Source organism: Chlorocebus sabaeus, chromosome 11 (genome assembly GCF_047675955.1).
Source record: "Chlorocebus sabaeus isolate Y175 chromosome 11, mChlSab1.0.hap1, whole genome shotgun sequence".
NCBI classification, from domain to species: domain Eukaryota; kingdom Metazoa; phylum Chordata; class Mammalia; order Primates; family Cercopithecidae; genus Chlorocebus; species Chlorocebus sabaeus.
The window spans coordinates 64,475,111-64,493,605 of record NC_132914.1 but is presented as its reverse complement, the minus strand read 5'-3'; positions in this window follow the sequence as shown (position 1 = coordinate 64,493,605).

The window sequence follows — 18,495 nt, the reverse complement described above, 5'->3', positions numbered from 1 at the left end:
TTCTGTGTGAAAGTTTGGTGGAGATTCCCAGTAGATATTATGATGGTGCATGGTCAGAGTCCCAGGGAACCTGAATGAACCAAGGTGCTCAGTGTGAAGTGAAAACAAAGCCTCAACATGAGTGCCATGAAATAGCAAAGAGAGAGTGCAAGAGAGGGGCTGATCACTGTGGGGTCAGTGCCACCTTGCAGGAACACGTGCCATGAGGTTGGTGCTTAAATACATCATGGATCCAGGCACTGAATGGGAGGCAGTGTGGGTGATTTCCAGCCTGGTAGACCCCATGACTGACAAACAGCAGGGACTTGAATGGAAGATGCTTCTTGTTTTGCCCAAGTTGTATTCAGTCTACCAGACTCTGCAACTTGTGTCTTCAGATCCTTGGTGAGGAGATATAGATGCCGTCAGAGAAGGCAAATGCCTGCAGTGGATTGAAGAGGTTTTCAAGGACTTCCATTTCCAGAATGTGGGCTTCATCAGAGGACAATGGATCATCAGCTAGTCCCACTACTTAGCTAATCTGGACCTCAGGGTTCCTGTGCCCCTCATACCCCAACTTGGAGGGCTGACATCAAAGAGTAACCTCTCATTTTCCATCTGCACTATGGAAGTGTAACAACTGGACGTGTAACTGGCAAAAGGGTTCGGCAATTTGTTTATAGAAAGGAGTCAAAATAATAATGAGAGGTGACAGAAAGAGAGCAAGACTTTACTACTCGTATTAGCAAGGGGAAGACTGGGTGAAATTTTTTAAAATTTCCACTCTTCCTTTTGTGGAGGGAATATAGAGGTTTTTAGGAAGAGAGGGGCTTGGAATATAGGAGAGGAAGAGGGTGTGAGGTGGCACGGTTTGTTTTAATGGCTTTATTGTTAATTGTTTGATTTGGTGAAGGCCCTGGTATCATTTTGGGCTTAATTGGGTTACATATTAATTGCAGTCAATTTTGTGGTCAATTTTTTTTTTTCTTGGACATGGGGTCTCACTCTGTCTCCCAGGCTGGAGTGCAGTGGTGTGATCTTGGCTCAATGCAGCCTCGACCTCCCAGGCTCGGGTGATCCTCTCCTACCTCAGCCTCCCTAGTAGCTGGGACCACAGGCATGCACCACCCAGCACAGCTAACTTTTTGTATTTTTTTTGGTAGAGACGGGGTTTCACCATGTTGCCTAGACTGGTCTCAAATTCCTGGCTCAGGAGTCCTCCCACCACGGCCTCACAAAGTGCTGGGATTACAGGTGTGAGCCTTTGCATCTGGCCTGTGGTCAGTTTTTAGCTGGGAGTGAGTTTTGGCTTTGACTGGGGAGAGAATTTTGGAGGTGTCTGGTTTGTGTTAGGATTTGGCCTTTGACATTTTGATGGAAATATATGACTAGATATGTGACTATGGCATGTACTTAACAAGGATGTAAGTAAATAAATATGCATAAGGCATGGGAGTATAGTATGGGAAAGAAGGGGAGTGGCGCTTTACAGTACATTTTGAGGCTGTATTTTAAGGCAAAAGGAAGCAGATATATAGTTTGTCTAAAGTTATATTTTGAGATTGGGAGAAGGGAGGAAAGAACATTTTGAGGTTGTAAAACACATTTGTGGTTTATTTTCAAGTTATATTTTGAGACTGGGGAGAAAGTTGGAAAGGAAAAAAGTTTTAAAATGCAATTTGAAGTTAAGCTGTTTGGTTGTAATTTTTATTGTCAAATTTTATTTTATTTGTATGGAAAATGGGTGCTATAATTGTTTTGGCTGTTTTTTTTGTTGTTGTTGAGAAGGGGCATAGTTTGGGGGTATTAAAATGGAATTGATTTATTTGGATTTGGAAATATTTATGAGTATTTGGGCCTATAGACAATATTGATTGGACTGTTATAGTTTGAGGTTTAGAAAGTTTTGGGGAAAGTCTGTCTTATAGTTTTACATAGAGGGTATAATAGTAGTAAGTTTTATAACACAGGGATATGTCTACCCCTGTTGGCCAGGCCAATGTTATAAGTAGTTTTTGTCACTAAGATGGTCCTGACCTGTATTAGAATGTCCCCTATTGATTTAGTGACAATGTAGTGTCGCACGTAGATGTAATTTTTTGGTGTATATTTTGTAGGGCTATTTGAGGCATTTTTGAATTTTTAATTATGTACGGTTTTTATTGTTAATTGTAATTGGATGTGATGACAGGTTGGCTAATATACATATTTAATAGGCTATAAATAGGGATATGGATATTTATGAAGGTGGCTTTAAGTCTTGTTTAGTTTTTGAGGGTGGCTTAGTTCAGTTAGTTGTTTTATTTAGAAGGTAGTATTGAACATGGGCTAGGCCTTTTTATGTGATGAAGGCAGAAAAAAGTTTAATAAGAGGCATTTTTATGGAAATAGAAAAGCAAAGATTAATGTTGGAAACTGTTTAGATGTTAAAGTACTTTTAGTTATAGAGGAGGAAGGCAGTAGCAATTTGACTTTTTCTTTGTCCATGTTTTAAGGAATAAGCTTAAGTTTGTAAGGCCTCAGGAAAGAGGTAGTAGTAATTTTATTGAGTTTAAGTTAGAAAAATAAAAGAGAAAAATTGAAAGTATTAGTTTGGAAATTTGTAGTCTAGAAAGAATTTAGGATTTAGCTAAAATTATAGAAAATAATAAAAACTCAGAAACAGTGGATAAGACTAGAATTTAATTACAGGTGTACTATAGTTGGGTTTTTTTGAATTTTTTTTTTTTTTTTTTTTTTTTTTTGAGACGGAGTCTCACTTTGTCACACAGGCTGGAGTGCAGTAGCTGCTGATCTCCGCTCACTGCAAGCTCCGCCTCCCGGGTTCACGCCATTCTCCTGACTCAGGCTCCCAAGTAGCTGGGACTACAGGCGCCCACCACCTCGCCTGGCTAGTTTTTTGTATTTTTAGTAGAGATGGGGTTTCACCGTGTTAGCCGGATGGTCTCGATCTCCTGACCTCGTGATCTGCCCACCTCGGCCTCCCAAAGTGCTGGGATTACAGGCGTGAGCCACTGCGCCCGGCCGAAACTTTTTTTAAATTTTTGTTTTTATTAAAGACAAATTATGATAGGACAAATTTATAGGCAAAATAAGTTTTAGTTTTATTATATTTGGCTTGATTATTTGTATAAAGTCAGTAAGAATAATTATTTGTCACATAGGCTTTTTAAAAAATTGGCTTTGTTGGAACTTTGTTATAGGGAATTTTAGATTAGATCTTTTGAAGTTTTGATCCAGTCATGGGTTTATTTGTGTGTTTAAATATTTGTATTAATTGGTCAAATTTTTTATTTTGAGGTCTCAAGAAAACTTGGGGCTATAGTGCCTGTTAGAAAGTGACACTTTTTATTTGTTATAGGTTAAGAATTTTGTATAGAGACTGTATAGACAAAGTATGAGGTTAGTTTTGTAAGAGGCTTTTATTGGCTTTATAGGTTAATTTTGGTATTTTAAAGTAGTTTGTAAGTATTTTTTTAAATTAAAATTTTGGTAAAATAGTGTTTTTAATTGTGTTATAAAAGAAAATAGATTTTTATTGAATTTATGTAAATAATAATATTGTTATAAATTAAGTATATTTATAAATAGTTTGTAAATTTTGGAGAGATTAGAGAAAAATATGTCTTAAATTTTCCTTGTAGGAGTGTATTTTATCTGACTATTGAAAGTTGTCAATAGTTAAAAAGAAAACTTTTTTTGGATTTTGTGAAACAAAAGAATTAACAGTGTTTTAAATAAAAAGTTATACAAAGTTTTTGTATTAGTATAGTTTATGTAATTAATTTCTGTTTTGTTTGATATGTTTGAACACAATAGGTTTTATGGGAGTCGTGATATTTTTTTATTTTACTGGCATAATTTTTAAAGTTATTAGATATTTGTATTTAAGAATATTTATTAGAGTTTTATAGTTGATTATAAAATGGTTTTGAAAATAATTAAAGTAAAAGAATTATGGATGACAAAAGTTTTAAAATAATCATGGTTAAAGTTTGGTTTTTTTTGTGGCATATAGTAAGTTCATATAATTATTATTGATATATATTGAAACAGAATTATAGGAATTTTATATAGTTTTGGAATATATATTGACAATATATTTATATAACTATAGCTTAAAGAAGAAAGTCAAACACTATTTTATCCTTGACAATTTTTTGTGTATAATTTTAATACATTAAATGTCAAATTTATTTTCTTGGACTTTAAGGGACTTAATATTTAAAGAGTTAATTAGATTAGAAGAAGGCGTAAGGCCAGGCATGATGGCTTGCCCCTGTAATCTCAGCACTTTGGGAGGCTGAGGTGGGAAGATTGCTTGAGCCCAGGAATTTAAGACCAGCCTGGGCAACATGGGGAAACCTCGTCTCTATAAAAAAAAAAAAAGTAGCCAAGTGTAGTTGTGCACATCTGTAGTCCCAGCTACCTGGGAGGCTGAGGTGGGAGGATCGCTTAAGCCTGGTACATGGAGGTTGTAGTGAGCCATAATTGTGTCACTGGACTCCAGCCTGGGCGACAGAGTGAGACACTGTCTCAAAAAAAAAGAAAAAAGAAAAAAGGCTTAATTTAAAATTTGACTTTGAAAAGTTTGTCAAGTATTCAAGGCTTAATACTTGATATTATAAAATAAATAAAATTTTAGGTTATTGTAAGTTATTTAGTTCAAGTGATAAATAAAAAAAATTTAAGGTAAAAATCTCTACTCATCGATAGAGGGAGACTGTTTTTTAAATAGGATCCGATAAAAACAGTATGAGGCCAGCACGTCTCTTTTTTTTCTTCTTTATTTGTTGCTTATTTAAAGGGCAAATAAAAATATTTTATTGTTTTTAATATTATATGAAAGTGTTGTTTAAAAGAGAAAGGTACATTTTACTTTTGTGTTAGTATTTTATTAATGTTAAACCCAATTTTTAATAAAACTTTCTATTTATTTAATTATAGTAACTATAAGGTAAATTTTAAATGAACTTTTTATAACTATAATTTTTTGTTAAAAAGTAGATTAATTTTTTGAGAAAACCCTGTTATTTAGACACATGGTCCCTGGATTAGTATATTTTTATTATTATATTTTTATTTTAATGTTTAACCTATGGAGAAACTAAATAATTTCCTTTAAATTTTAGTCAACTTGTTTACGCTTATAGAACTTTCAAAATAAGATGAACTCTTTACAGATTTTTTATATTTGTTTAAATTTTAAATTTTGTTTTGTTAAGGTAATTTTTAAAACTCTTTGAATTGGACAAAATTATATTTTTTAACAAAAATCGTATTTTTTTTGAGACGGAGTTTTGCTCTTGCTGCCCAGGCTGGAATGCAATGGCATGATCTTGGTTCACTGCAATCTCCGGCTCCCAGGTTCGAGTGATTCTCCTGCCTCAGCCTCCTGAGTATCTGGGATTACAGGCATCTACCACCACGCCCGGCTAATTTTGTAGTTTTAGTAGAAACAGGGTTTCTCCATGTTGGTCAGGCTGGTCTTGAACTCCCAACCTCAGGTGATTTACCTGCCTCAGCCTCCCAAAGTGCTGGGATTACAGGCGTGAACCACCATGCCTAGCTCCAAAATCGTATTTTTATACCATTTATAACTTTTTACTAAAAGCAGATTTTATTTTTTTAATATATTTTTTGTATATTTTGTATGTAACTGTTTTTTTAGTAGTTTTAGCTTTTTTTTTTAAGACACAGTCTTACTCTGTCGCCCAGACTGGAGTGCAGTGGCACCATCTCTGTTCACTGCAAACTTCGCCTCCCAGGTTCAAGTGATTCTCCTGCCTCAGCCTCCTGAGTAGCTGGGATTACAGGCATGTGCCACCATGCCTGGCTAATTTTTGTATTTTTAGTAGAGACGGGGTTTCACCATGTTGATCAGGCTGGTCTCGAGCTCCAGACCTCGCGATCTGCCCACCTCAGCCTCCCAAAGTACTGGCATTATAGGTGTGAGCCAACATGCCCAGCCAACTTTTAGCGTTTTATAATCATTCTACAATTTTGGAATATGTTTTTCATGTAATAATTTTTTTAATTAGAAATAGCACAGACATTTAATAAGCATCTATGATGATTTTAAGATTTTTAATTATATACAAAGTTTACTTATAAGCATTTATCTCATATATACTCAATTTTTTGTTTTAATTGTTTATTTAGATTACTTTTGAAAACATGTAGGGATGGTCATGATTTAAAGTTATTTTTTTCTTAACTGTTTTAAAGTTTATGAACATAAGGTGTTTAATTAAGAATTTAGAAGTTAAACACATGGATGTTTTGTTGATAATTTAGAAGATTTAGTTGTTACTAAATAATATTAAGTGTTTTATTTATTAAAAATATAAGCAAAAATATTTTGGTTTTGGGTAGATTTATACTTTTATAATTTTTATGCCAAATTTTGATGCCTAATAATATTTGGCAGAGATGAATATGAAACCATTTAATCAATAAACTCAAACAAAAATGTACATTAATAGATTTTTAAACATTTAAAATGTTGTTAATAATTTTTAAGACCGGCTTATTTATCAAAGATGCATGTGAACTTGAAAAGCATTTGGGCTTAATTTTATTTTTTCGAGACAGGATCTCACTCTGTCACCCAGGCTGCAGTACAATGGTGTGATCATGACTCACTGCAGCCTCAGCCTCCCCAGGCTCAGGTGATCCTCTCACCTCAACCTCCAGAGCAGCTGGGGCTACAGGCATCATCACTATACTCAGCTAGTTTTTATATTTTTTTAAGAGACAGGGTTTCACCCCGTTGCCCAGACTGGTCTCAGACTCCTGGGTTCAAGCAATCCACCTGCCTCAGCCTCCCAAAGTGCTGAGATTACTAGCATGAGCCACTTCATGCAGCCAGGATTAATTTATGAGTATTCATTTACCTACATGTCAATTTGGTAGTATGTTAGACACAAGACAGAACGTATCTATTATATGTATAATTATGTATCCATAGCTAAACATGTGCACATACATACACAAAGATTCAATAGCTTTTACCTTGGAGCTCTAGTCATGAGACAGCACCACCAACTCAACTGACATATAAAAGATAGCTGACTCTTAAGTGATTTTTTTGTTAAAATTGGAACCTGTTCACATGGCTAAACTTGCTTTGCCCTGCTAGGTAATCTAAGCAAGTCTGTGAACCAAAACTTGGGGTAAAGTAGTCTTTATGGCAGTTTGGTTTAACAAAACCTTTTAAAAATATATACTTCAAGTGAGTTTTAAAGTTTATATTGTAGTTAGGCCATAAATAATGAGTCTTCTCACAGTACTAGTAGTTTAGTAACAGTAGATTTGAAGCAGGCAGGAAAAAGAAAGGAAGATAGAGAGTTTTAGAAGACTCTTTTAACTGTATAGGTTAACTATTTGAGCTTTGAATTTTTGTTGTTGTTGTAATTTGTCTATCAGTTTAAAATGTGCAGAGAAATGGGCCATAATATGTAATCACTTGGAGTTTCAAAGAGAACGACAAAATTAGAGGCCAGGATGTTGGAAACTGTTTTTCCCTTTCAAGGATCGACCCCTAGATTGAACAGAACAAGGGAAAGAGAAAAGAAAGGAATGGAGAGGAAAGAGGTCAAGTTTTACAGGAGGGCTTGTGAGCCTTTCAGCTACTGTAGGTGTGAGGTCATTACCCCCCAAACCTCATTTATCTCCCATCAGGGAGAGCGTTAGCACCCCAGACCTACCTGGTGTGGGACAAATTTCTCCCACCTCCACAAGTCACCAGTCAAGGTGTGCCATTTCCAGACAGAGGGAGTTAAGGGTGCTTTGGGCCCAGAGGAGTAAGGCTGTGGGTAGCTTCCAAGATAATCAGGAGGATGAAGTTGGAAGAAGGGGAAAGAGAGAGAGATCAGGGCCCATACACACACAAATATCACAAAATGGCCCCTCAGGTGCCAGAGTTGGATGTGAGCAAAGCCCTGAGGGTGCCACAAATACAAACAAACACAAATGTATACAAATGGCTTGCTTCCAAACAAATCCCCATAAGGAGCTGGGTAGAGTTCCAAATTTCATGTCTTAATTTTAACTGGTCCTTCTAGATGATTGAGTCAATGTGAGCAAACCCCTGAGTGTGTCACAAATACAAATGCATAAAAATGCCCAAATGGTGATGCCAGCAGCTACGTCTAAACAGAGCAGAGCCCCAGCAACACCCCAAAAGAGGCAGAAGAACGTTGGGTGCACACCAACTCACTCAGTTCCAAAGTTTGTCAACTTCTTCAAAATGTCACTTTCTTTTTATCAGCGAAGCATTGAAAGCAGCAGATGCCACGGCAGGAAAAGAAAGGGAGGTTCCCTGAAACAAAGATACCTAGGCAGCTGCTGGGAGCTCCCCTAATGTTCTGGCCACAGGGTCAGCTAGCCACGAGCAGCTGGCACTCATAAGAGGCTCCATGCCCTGTCTGACAGGGGATCGGTCTGGCAGGCCCAGGGCCTCCTGGGAACGCACAGTGCTCTCCGTCTTGGCCACCAAAAATTGTATCCGGCAAAAGGGGTCCACAGTTTGTTGTTTGTAAAAAGAAGTCAAAATATTGATGAGGTGTGATACAAAGACAGTAAGACTTTATTATCCATGTTAGCAAGGATAAGAACAGGTGGGATTCTTTCCAAAAATGTCCACTTTCCCTTGCTGGAGGGAGCACAGGATTTTTTTTTTTTTTTTTTTTTTTTTTTAAGAGAGAGGGATTTGGAATGCGGGAGAAGAAGGAGGCTAGGAGTTGCCGGGTGATACAATCTGCTCCAATGGCTTATTTTTAATTATTGTTTTATTTGTTGAAGGGGCCAGTGCCATTTTGGGCCCAAATAGGTTATAAATTACTCAATCTTTTGGTCAATCTCTAGCTGGCAGTGAGTTTCCGCCTTCACTAGAGAGAGATTTCCAAAGGTGTCTGGTCCATATCAGGATCTGGCCCCTGAAGCTTTTAAGGAAATACATGACCCGATATGTGAGTGTGTCATGCACTTAAGAAGCATTTAAGTAAATAAATATGCAGAAGGCATTGGAGTATACTACAGGAAGAGAAAGGGAGTGGAGGTTTATAGTACATTTTGAGGCTGTATTTTAAGGTGAAAGGAAGCACATATGTATTTTGTCTCAAAGTTATATTTTGAGATTGGGGAGAAGGGAGGAAAGAAAATATTTTGAGGGTATAAAACATATGTGTAGTTTATTTTAGAACTGTATCTTGAGACTGGGGAGAAAAGAAGAAAGGAAAAAAGGTTTTAAAACCCGGTTTGAAGCTAAGCTGTTTGGTTTGTAGAGACAGGGGTTTCACCATGTTGCCCAGGCTGGTCTCAAACTCCTAAACTCAAGTGATCGACCCGCCTGAGCTTTCCAAAGTGTTGGGATTACAGGTGTGAGCCACCGCATCTGGCCTATTTGTTTCCATTGCCAAGCAATTTATTTGAAGAGCCATTGCACTAGTTTGATGTAGTGTAGTGGGCTTCTTTGATAAAATGAAATTTACATTTTTCGCTACCATTTCACTGTGTCTCCTACTTCAGTCCTTGCCAAAAAAAAAAAAAAAAAAAAAAAAAAAAAAAAACACATCCAATAAAATAAAACAATAAAACACACAAAAATCCTGAATTAGTGAGCTTTGAAAGAGAAGAAGTAGACTACACATCAGTTGAGAATCTTGCTTCTCTATTACTCAAGTTGTCTTGGATCCAGTCTGGAGTAGGGAGAATTTAATGGTTTAAGTCCTGAACCAAAGAAGTGATCTAGCCTAGAAGTTTAGAGAAAAGCATTGCTTCTGAGTCAATTTTTTGATTTTTAAAAAATTCACTAAAATTTAAATCTCCAATGGACAAATTCAAGATCTCGTTAGTGGCTATTATGGTTATTCTTTTTGTTTGTTTGTTTGGTTTGGTTTGGTTTTTTGAGATGGAGTCTTGCTCTGTCACCCAGGCTGGAGGGCAGTGGCGTGATCACAGTTCACTGCAACCTCCACCTCCTGGGTTCAAGTGATTCTCCCAAGTAGCTGGGATTACGGGCGCACGCACCCACGCCCAGCAAATTTTTTTGTATTTTTAGTAGAGACAGTTTCACCGTGTTGCCCAGGCTGTTCTAGAACTCCTGAGCTCAGGCAATCCACCCGCCTCATCCTCCCCAAGTGCTAGCAGGCCTGAACTACTGTGTCCAGCGTTAATGGTTATTCTTAAATGGTTTTTAAAAGTAAAATCCCTGCTTTATAATTAAATAAATTATTTTCTCAGTTAAAAAAAAAGGCTGATATGTTAATGGAGAGAAAAGGGCAGTTCTGATTTATGTTTCAGTGTAGACAGCTTCACACTGGAACAGACACAAAATGCTTCCTGTTATATATCATTTATCAACACTGAACTCAATTTAGATACAAAAGGAAGTAAATGCTACATAAGACTAATCTCAAGGAGATTTATTTCCAATTGATGGGAAACAACCAACAGCTAGAGTTGTTCTTGTGATCTCCTCTCTTCTAAACAACTGCTAGAAGGTCTTGGTTAATTTTTAGTGGCACTCTAAATCAAATGTAATTGTGATTCTGTGAAAGGATTTTTTTTTTTTTTTTTAGAGTTAGAAATACATTTGCAGCATATTAGAGAAAATAAGAAAGATTATTTATGTCACAGAGGTACTTCCTTTGGAATATCTACTAGTTTTATTCTCACCTTTGACTTTTAAGATAGTATTATATTATCCATCATCTGGCATTTAAAGATAATAACATTTTCTGATACAAATTGATAAGTGCACTGTCCAGGATTTTCAGACAACTAAAAATACAACTTTATAATGTAAAGCTGGTTATCAGTTTTGACAGAAGGATGCAGAAAAAAGTGCTAGAATTCAGCAAATGCTGCAGTTTGCTTTAAATATAGATGTTGTACTGATGACGACTTACCTATTGCTTTAAAAGGTATTCTGCTTACTGCCAAGTAAGAGTTTTGATTTAAAAAAAAAAAGATGTTAAAGAGAAGAGAGAAATTATGAACCCAAAGGATCAGGGACTGGAAAAAATTATGATAAAATGAAACTGAATAAATAGGAATTTTAATGAAAATAAATGTAATGAAATAGTACTGAGATTTTTTAGCAATGGATATTTTATGCAATGATATTAGTCCATCATTACTACTTATACCAGTAAGTGAAGTAGTAAACATATTCCATTCTAGAAAAAATTGTTGATTAAATAAATTGTGTTTTGCTATACTAACATCTTTTTGGAAAATGTAAACTTTTCTATGTGACCTAAGAAGAGAAACTGAAGTAAAGTCTCTTTGTATTTAATAAACAAAGCAATAAAAACTTTGCATCAATTCCTAACAAGTGTCAGGGCTTTTGCTATAATGGATGTGGTTATTAACATTTAAGATATGTCACAATCTAGAATTGGTTTAGAGGAAAATGTTTATTGATTGTGTAAATGACTACTTTTAACAGTTAAACGGTGTTTTAAAACGAGAAAATATTTGCAAAACATATATTTGACAAAAGACTTGTATTCAGAATATGTAATCTGTTCACACAACTCAATAAGAAGACAGAAATCCTGATTTCAAAACATGCAAAATATTTGACCAGGCATATCACCAAAGAAGCTATAGGATGACAAATAAACACATGAAAAGGTGCTCAAAATAATTATTATCAGAGAAAGACAAAGCTACAATGAGATACCATTAAATGTTTCTTAGAATCATTAAAATTTAAGGCCAATCATACTAAGTGTTGATAAAGATATGGGGCAACTGGAACTCCTATACATGGCTGCTAGAAACAGTTTGGTAATTTCTTAAAAAGTTAAACATATGTCTGCAGCCATTCCATTCCTAGGTATTTACCTAAGAGAAATGAAAGCGTATGTCCATACAAAGACAGAGAACATGAATATTCATAACATCTATTTGCCATAATCCCAAATGTTAACAAACTACATGTCTACCAACAGATGAATGGATAAACAAATTGTGATTACTTCCAAGCAATACAGAAGACTGAAGCATGTATACATGAATGCATTTCTTTTTTTCTTTTCTTTTCTTTTTTTTTTTTTTTTTTGACAGGTTCTTGCTCTGTCACCCAAGCTAGAGTGCGGTGGCACAATCTCGACTCACTGCAACCTCTGCCTCCTGTGTTCAAGCGAGTCGCCTGCCTTAGCCTCCCAAGTAGCTGAGACTAAAGGCATGCACCACCATGCCTGGCTAAGTTTTGTATTTTTTAGTAGAGATGGAGTTTCACCATGTTGCCCAGCTGGTCTGGAACTCCTGGGCTCAAGGGATCTGCTCGCCTCAGCCTCCCAAAGTGCTGGGATTACAGGCATGAGTCATCATGCCCACCCAAACATGGATGAATTTCAAAGTCATTCTGAGTGAAAGAAGTCAGGCAAAAAAATAATAAACAGTAAAATATATGAGTCTATTTATAAATAATTCTAGGAACAGCAAACTAATCTGTAGAGACACAAAGCACATTGGTGGTTACCTGGGATGAGGATGGAGAAAGAGGCTCCCAAATAGATTAGAGTGATGGAAATATTTGCTCTTTAATTGTGGTGATGATTTCACTTGTGCGTATATATGTCAAAACTCATCAATATGTGACCTTTAAATGTGTGCTGCTTATTGGATGTCAATTATACCTCAATAAAGCTTTCAAAATAATAAAAATAGAAACCATTTTTATTTTTAAATGGTTTAAATACAAATGAACTTATTTAGAACACAAGAGTCAAAGTAACTTTAGTTTTTTGTTTTTTTTTTTAGTTTCCTCCTAAAATGAGTATTTGGTCTAAGATATAAAGAGTAACTCAGTATTGTCATCACTGATGAGCAAGAGATATTTATTATAAAGAAGGAACCAGGGATTGTATAAAATAGAGCATATCTGTCCCATACAAGAATTTTTAGCAACTAGTGATAAGATATTTATGACACACAAAACTGTTTGTGCTAATGTTCCATTTAAAATTACTTAATAGATATATTTATCAACTATTAAGTACTTAAGCTTATAATTAATCATTTTGCCTGTGCTCTAGACCTATTTTCAACTGCTCTGGCATATTTGTGCTTGGATATTACACAGTCACCTTAAACTCAACATGAGTGGCTGTGGAGCAATTCAGAATGCCAGCTCTCACTCACACAGACCTGGGCTCAAATCCTAATTGCACCACTTATGCTGTAATCTCTTAGGCAACTTCTGGGAAATAATATGAATAGTCCCTATTTCATAGGGTTGTATGAGGCTTAAATCAGATCAATATAAAATACTTGGCAGAAGGTAAGTACTTTATAATATTTCCCGTATTATTAAAAACCAAAATTATTTTTCTCTAGAAAATAAGCCCTCCTTTTTATTGACACATTTTTCCCATAGGTCTACAAATATTTCAATATCCTAGGCTAGAAAATCTTGAGAAAGTATTTGAACATTGTATTTTCTTCATTATCTATATTCACTTAAACACCAACTCTTCATTAAAATATCACTTATATATTTTTTCTTTCTAATAAATTCAAAGTCCAATTGGTCTCTTCAGGCCATTTTCACTTCATTACTCATGTAGTAATTCAGTAAACTTAGCCAAACAGATACTAGCTGGAAGTCTTAAGGAAGTTACCTAACCTCTCTAAGTCTCAGTTTTCTTCACCACAAATTGGGGATTGTAATATCTATCTCACAGAGTTAGTGTGAAGATTAAACAGTATGATGCACTAAAAATCCTTTTTACTGTGCATGATACAGGAGTAATTGCCTTATAAGAGTAATTACTTACAAATGAAAGTAAGCTTTTACTATTTCCTAAGTTGCTTTTTTTTTTTTTTTTTTTTTGAGACAGAGTCTCACTTTGTTGCCCAGGGTGGAGTGCAGTGGCACTCACTGCAATCTCTGCCTCCTGGGCTCAAGCAATCCTCCTGCCTCAGCCTCCTGAGTAGCTGAGACTGTAGGCGCACACCACTACGCCCGACTAATTTTTGTACTTTTTGTAGAGATGGGTTTTGCTATGTTGCCCAGACTTGTCTCAAATTCCTGAGCTCTAGCGATCCACCCGCCTCGGCCTCCCAAAGTGCTGGGATATTACAGGTGTGAGCCACCACGCCCGACCTACTATTTCCTGATTTGCTGTTTGGTATCTACAACTGAGGATAATTTTAGCTTTTTCAGTTGCCACATCTCACAGGATCATTGGTTCATTGATCTTACAGTCCCACAGAATCCTTTAAACATTTCTATACATGCATTGGGCTATAGTTATTCCACTTACCACTCTTTCCTCTACTTCCACAGTCAGTATATTATAGATGATTCTCCACACTCACTGAACTTGAAATCCTTTGGAATGTGTTTTTAAAATACTGATGCTCAGGTTGCACCCCAGGTCAATTAAATAAAAGTCTCCCCAGATAATTTTAATATGCAACTGGCATGAGAACCACAGTTGTGCTTTGTTTGGCTTTTGTTTTGTTGTTCTTGTTTTGCTTTGTTTTGTTTAAGATCTAATTGTATAGTTTTGTTTCAATTTCTGATGATCATTTTGGATCTTGATTTTACCATGAGATGTTAGCTACTCCTTGCTACTGCCGAGTTTCTGCAAATTTGGGCATCATGCCAGCAATATCCTGAACCAAATCATTTGGTGAGAAGAAGAGAGAGAGCGAGAGAGAGAGTAACTTACATCTGGAGAATTTTCCATAACGTGGCATTAATTCATTAATCAGCACTTTGGGGAATATCATTAATAAAGTACTCTAATTACAAATCAACATAATTGCACTTGATGATACTTCTTAATCTGCAACATTATTCCTTCTATATCTTCTGCAAAGGAAGAGAACCTGTCAAAGGACTCCCTAACATCAAGATATATATTATAATTATATCTAAAAATATGAGCTTTTTCTGGCTTGATTTAAAAAAATAAACCTACTCAGTTTCCTCCTCATCACAAGTTTCCATTCTTAGTGCTTAAAGACTCAATAATTCACCCCAGAGTCTTACTGGGAGTCATATCAAGTTATTAATCCCATAGTTTGCAGCATTCTTTTTTTTAAAAAAAAAAATTAGAGGTTTGATTTTTCTAACTCTAAATTTTAAGGCCCTCTTCGGTTCTCTCCAAATTCTCAAAGATTATCAATAGCCATTTAGTAACAGTCAATGGCCTTTTGTTAGACTGAGATGCCAATCTTTTTGTCATCTTGAGATATTGATCATTCAGGCCTTGAGATAAACTAGAGCAGATGGGTATTTCTTTACTATTTTATTCTCTTGGTCTCTCATTTCTTCGTACTAATATTTATTTTGCTCTTTCTACATAATGATATCTCCACAGAAAAGAGAAAACATGCTTAAGTCAGCTGAGTTAAAGAGAGTTAAGTAATTCAACTTAATTTCTTCTTTTTGGTAGCATTATGCCATTTACCCCATTCCGTAGCTTTTACGCCATTCTTGTTTCCTTAACTCACCAATAAAACTTTTTTTCTTGCTATAAATAATTTTCACAAGCCTGAAAATCTTCTGAGCTTTTAGCTTCACTGAAATCATTTTTATGAATTCCTCGCTATTTCTCCAAATTATTTCTCATCAAAATTATTATTTATGAGCCTTTCTTTTATATTTCCTTTCAAACTTTCTCAAGACTCTTAGGATATTAACTCACTGGAGAATTCTCCATGCATTCATATTCATCACGTTATGTATCTCCCCTTTTCTCCCTCATGATTGTGGATCAGAGGTTGGCAAACTTTTTCTGTAAATTGATACAGACAGTAAATATTTTAGGCTTTGTGGGCTATACAGTCTCTGTTGTAACTACTCAACTCTGCCATTGTCACAGAAAAGCAACCACGGAAAATATATAAACAAATGAGTGTAGCTGTGCTTCAACAAAACTATATTTATGGACACTTATTTTTGAGTTTCATATACATTTCACATATTGTAAATGTTATTTTTTAATTTGAGAAAACCATTTAGAAATGTAAAAACTGTTCTTAGCTGATGGGTCTTATAAAAACAGATAGCTGGATGGAATTCCCATGTGGGCTATAGTTCACTAACCTTACTGTAGAGAGGTCAAAGTGTACAACACACACTACACTTAATAAGGAAAAATTGTTTTTTTCTCTTTCTTAGAAAACCTTGAATTGACTTTAAATGATGGATACAACTTTTTCAGCCTCCAAAGAGTAGCCTTAACTTTAGAAGTCTCTCTATAGGAAATTTAGAACAAGTTCTCAATAGCTACCCTGGAGTGCATTCCGGAAACTCCCTCTGGTTCTATTCTTAAAAGGGTCATTTGCTACCCAAGCTGGCCTCTGAATTCCAAACTCATCTTCTACAATGTGACTTTCTCCTGTCTCAGGAGGAATTTCCTGTCTTCTGAGGCCTCTTCTAATATCTTACAATCTCTTCCACCAGCAATCCCCAAAATCTGGACAGATGGATCTTCATAATTTCTTTTGGGATGCCTCAGTCAAATAGAATTTCTGGGGGCCTATTTGACATCCTAGAATTCTTGAGAAGGGTATGTAAATACTACTGTGCACCAGTGAATTTCCTCTGTAGAATTATTCTATATTTTAATGTGTATCATTAACTATCTACTGTGAATATGGAAAAGTCAAAGGATAACAAAAATTTAAAATATAATATAGATTGCAAAATGAGCATTTTCTCTCAGGTAATGAATTTATTTTCAGCCCAGCATGGTGGCTCATGCCTGTAGCCCAGCACTTTGGGAGGCCAAGGTGGGCCGATCGCATGAGGCCAGGAGTTAAGGACCAGACTGGCCAACATGGTGAAATCTCATCTCTACTAAAAAATACAAAAATTAACTTGGCATGGTGCTGCGTACCTGTCGTCTCAGCTACTTGAGAGACTGAGGGAGGAGAATCTATGGAACCCGGGAGGCAGAGGTTGCAGTGAGCCGAGATCACGCCACTGCACTCCTGACTGGGCAACAGAGTGAAACTGTAAAAAAATTATTTTCTTTTCAGTGGAATTTTCCAACTTAAATAGTATTCTATTATCTTGCTTTATAATATTTTACTTCAGAATAACACATTATTATAGTCCACTGGTTTGCTTCCCATATTCCTTTCCTTAAAAAAACACAAAAATATGTTTAAAGAACATGAATTTTAAGGGACAATAAAATGACCTATTAAATTTATATTAATATACATAATTTGAATATGTATATTCAAAGTAACTGTTTTTGCTTGATGATATGTGATGTAGAAAGAAACCCACAAAGTAACTGTTTTGCATTTATCATTTCAAATTAACTCATATTTGTGATTACCCATTTTGTACACGGTGCTATGCTAGATGTCGGGACACTATTGATACTGTCCCAACCTTTTGCAGATCCCTGTCTAGTTGTTATAACCTACAAAATGCAATATGGAAGAGGGATATTGACTTTGATGTCAGATAGAGTGGAACTCTTCTTAGCTACCATTTACAAACTATGATCTTGGACAAAGTAGCTGTTATTATTACCAGACTGATGGCGGAAAGTGCCGCAATGTGCAATATGTAAACTACGGATAAATGACTAGGTCTGACTGTGGTGAGGATAGACTTAAAATGCTTGATAAATAAATGGAATTAGAGAGGGACTTTTAAAGATGGGTAGGAGAGCAGAAGGAGAAGCCCTGGCAGGGCCAGAATAAAAGATATTTCTTGATTTTAAAATAAAACACCCCCAATTTTTTCTTTTTTGAGACAGAGTCTCACTCTGTTGCCCAAGCTGGAGCACAGTGACACAAACACTGCTCACTGCAGCCTGGACCTCCTGGGCTCAAGTGATCCTCCCACCTCAGCCTCCTGAGTAGCTGGGTCCATAGGCATGTGCCACCATGCCCAGCTAATGTTTATTTTGTAGAGTTGAACAACATCTCTTGCCCATGTTGCCCAGGCTGGTACACCCCTAATTTAAAAGCATCTATGACTGATTATTTGACTTAAACATTTAACTAATATAAATGTCATTTTTATTGGTACATGTAAATGTGCCTTTTTTGTTTACATTTTATAAAATACTCAAGTGAATATGTTGTGGCAATGTTACACAATCTAATATATACCAAAATACATATATTTTAAACTCAGTTGCTCTATGGAGCTAATAAAAAATGATTTTTGAAGTAAATAATCAAGGAATTTTACACATAAGACCCACTTTATCCAATAAAAGTTTAAACTTTATACGAAACTTGTATTAAATTCTTGCAAATCCTTAAGTCTGTTTTGTTGACTCCTCTCAAACTGGGTTTAATTCTGTTTTAAGCATAATACTTCACAATGCAACAAATAGTTTAGATACCAGGGAAATTCTTGTTCACCATTGGACACAATCTCTCTAGAAATGTTATTCCTGAATAAACATAGTAATTTTTTCAAATATTCCTTTAACTTGTTTCTAGAAGTTAAATGCATTAAGATTGTTGCCAGTCAGGGGACTCATGTTTTTAAAAGTAAGGCCAGGCCAACTT